Source organism: Hipposideros armiger, unplaced genomic scaffold, assembly GCF_001890085.2.
Source record: "Hipposideros armiger isolate ML-2016 unplaced genomic scaffold, ASM189008v1 scaffold_433, whole genome shotgun sequence".
Lineage (NCBI taxonomy): Eukaryota > Metazoa > Chordata > Mammalia > Chiroptera > Hipposideridae > Hipposideros > Hipposideros armiger.
Genome location: NW_017731783.1, coordinates 1,342,119 through 1,345,558, shown reverse-complemented (window position 1 = coordinate 1,345,558; position 3,440 = coordinate 1,342,119). Strand labels below are relative to the sequence as shown.

Here is a 3,440-nt window from a genome sequence, read left to right as displayed (position 1 = left end):
AACATACATTAGTGACCTGAGTACTATCCATATAACTAATCATAAAGATTTTGGCAAACCCAGTAACAGAAAATATACTAAATATTACCCAAAAATTTGGTTTGGAGAATTGAAAAATTCTCCAGTTGCCTACCCTTTGGGCTTAATGAATTTACATGTTACTCTCCAGTACAAAATAGTCACTAAATATTTTTAAGACTTGCAGAGTAAATTGACTGAACCTAGAGCTCCAACAATGCCAGTATTCTTTGTTGTTAAGTTAGGGCACTGCACACCCGTAATAATGAATTTAATGAAACACAAAGGCTTTTACTGAAAGTGTACTATATTGTTAAGAGTTTGGCGAATGTTAGCTAACCTAATCCTGATAACTCTTCGGCACAGGAGTTCTCATTCACAATTTTCATGCCAAGGGTGGTGGAGGTGAGGCATATGGTGGGAAGATTCTGATGTGGAGATACTCCAGCGATCGGAACGCTGTCCGTGTTTTAGGACCCTCGGAGGCCACGTGAAGGAGGCCACGCTGGTCACAGAACCTTGGTTTGGACATTCTCAGGGATCAGCTTGTCTGGGTGGCCCACATTGGAGCCCACAGCGAACCACTAGGAAAAGAGGCGGAAAAGGTGGCAGAGAGTTTCTTGGCATCTGTTTTCTAACCGTGAGGACCTACGTGCTCGCTGCGGGGAAAAGTTCCACCTAGCGAGGTCTGCGGGCCTGACGCTTTCCGCTGCCGCGTTCACGCGACGCGGCCGAGGGGGCACAGCCAACCGGGCGTTGGAAGCTCGAGGCCGGGAATGCTCGGTCGGGTTCAGAGAGAGGAGGGAAGCTACCAGGAATCTCGCAATCGTGAGAAAAGTCACTCGGAAGCCACCCCAACCGCTCCCGCGACTGGCTTTCCCGCCTCAGCTACTGGGTCGCCCCCCAGAGCGCAGGCGCCCACGAAGGCCCGCGCTTCCCTCCAACTTCGCGAGGGCGAAAGAGGCGGGCCCTGCGCGCGGAAGCCCCGCCCCGGCCCGCGCGGTTCGCCCCGCCTCCTCTGAGACGCGGGCGGCCCCTCTTCCTCCTGCGCCACAGCCCAGGGCGGCGGCCCTGCTCTCGGTAGCGCAGCTAGACTCGCGTGGGTGGCAGCGGGCGTGGGCTCCAGCCCCAAGAGGAGCGAGCCACGTGCCCCCTCCTCCCTGGGAGCAGCGGGCCGCGGAAGTGACGTGGTGCCCGGGTAGGAGCTCGTTTGAATCGGTTNGCAAAAGATTTTTTTCAGTAATTTATGCTACTAGATGCTAAACAGCAACATCTTTAATCATTTGATTAGTTTCATGAGGTAGAGAGTCCATGAATCATGATCCTTTATTCAATTTCAACTTTTTGTAAAGGATTTCAACTTTTTGTAAAGAAATGGCTCTCTAGAATGAATTTTAAATACCCATTTACCTTGTTTGGCTAATTAAACACACAAGTATTTGTTTGGTAGTGATAAAAATGTTTCCTTTCAGGGAGTTTTGCAAATGAAGTGTTGTATTGATATGACTATAGATATAAATAGGAATTCTGATAAGGCTGCATGAGATAGTCCAATTTCAATGGTTTACACCATATTTAAATTATCCACTTTAAAATGTTTATATTTAAATTGTCCAATTAACTAATTAGAATTATCTTTTGAAAGGTTATGGCTTCAGGAAAAGATTCAATTTAACTTGAGGTGATCTACTTCTTGGGTTGCTCAGAATGATGGTATCCCCAAAACAACATATGTAGACTTACTCATGGTTGTGAAATGCATTTTGTTTTGGTAAATATATATGTATATATATATATATATAACCCCAACAACAATCATTTACATATGTAATTACATATACACACAAAAACAAACCCAGAGTGGTCCTGAGGCATTACAGGTTAATATAAGTTTTGATTGAGTAATGACTATGGAAATTTTTCTAACATTTAGAAAAGCTCTTTCTAATACAGAGGAAATTATATGCCATTGTTTCAAATGTTCTTTTCTCATAAATGAAACAACTGCAGAAAGCTTTTATTTGTTTAAAGTAACAAGTATTATCAATGGAAAAATAAAAACAACCAAATAATCCCCTCAATACTAATCAAAATTAACATATCAAATTTGATTTTCATTTGAATGTAATTATTTTTCCCACTAATAAATCATACAACCATATACCAGGGGTGCCAAAAAAATGTATACAAGTGGACACTTTGGTCAACGTAGCTCAAGCAGTGGTTCGCCATAATTAGAAGTGTCTGGATGCTGATGGTAACCACATTGTGCACCTCTTGTAATTGCAGAAGTCAAATGTGACTTGTATTCTTTTGTTATTGGCATATATTGTGTATTACAATTTTAATAGTTTTTTCCTTTCATAAAATGTGTATTCATTTTTTTGGCACCCTCTGTATATATAAACAATTATTGAGCATCTTCTGGACAAGAATGCCAAATTTGTCTCTCTTCATAAAAAGTAATTACAATTTGAGCACACTTCATGTTTTCCTCTTTGCCAGCACCAAGCCTGCCTCATTTGCATCTTTCCAATTCATGAGAAACATTAATTCTCCACTACTGTCTGTGACACCAATTATTCCTTCAGGATGAAGACCACTGTGAAAGTGTCTTGATTTGTCGGCAGCATCACTCTTCTTTGATTTGCTGTCATCAGATTCACTCTCAGATAAAGATTTTCTTTTTGTATCATCTTTTTCTTTACCAGTTTTTGAGAATTAAGGAATACTTCAATTAAATCAGAACGATCTAAATTTTCTTCAGGTTTTCAAGTATTGTCCACATCTGTACATCTCTTTCACTTAAAGAAATACTTTATCTTCCTATTCACTACACATTGGCCCAATATATTTTCCACTACAAAAACTTTAGGCTCTACCTCTTCAACTATTTTACACTTTTCCATTTTGTTTCTTTCCCATTCTTTGCAATGTAGTTTTATTGGAAGTCATTTTTAATTGTGGACTTGAAGAGCTTAGCTATATTGTTTACTGCCTCCCAGCACCTCTTGTGGTATGTCAGATTATAGGGGCCACATCCCAGGGCAGGGGGCATAGGGAGCTGTGCAAGAAGCCATTAGGTTTGAGGGTAGGTAGTTATGCTGCAATAGATAACTGGTACAGTGACACTTAAAATTTTCTGTTCTATATGATAAGATGGCTAATGAAAATAAAAATTAAGTCAGTTGAGAACTATTTGTGGGACTCTGTCATTTCAAACTCTTATTTGTGATGAAAATTAAATGAAGAAAAAACTCAAAATCTTTCTTTGCTGAAAAGTTGTTTGAGGCGTTTCTTTCTGAGAAAAGTGACTGTCAAATGATTCCAAGGATGTTTCAGGCTGTCATACTACCATATGACACTGATTCAGACAACCTCTCAACAAGAAGATAGATATCAATGTTTCCACCAATAATTAC

At 40.5% G+C, this 3,440-nt stretch overlaps 1 pseudogene; it reads right to left on the bottom strand.

The window, feature by feature from the left end:
- Nucleotides 1-2,428: 2,428 nt before the first annotated feature.
- Nucleotides 2,429-2,973, bottom strand: LOC109394736 (chromobox protein homolog 3 pseudogene; annotated as a pseudogene).
- Between the last annotated feature and the right edge of the window lie 467 nt (nucleotides 2,974-3,440).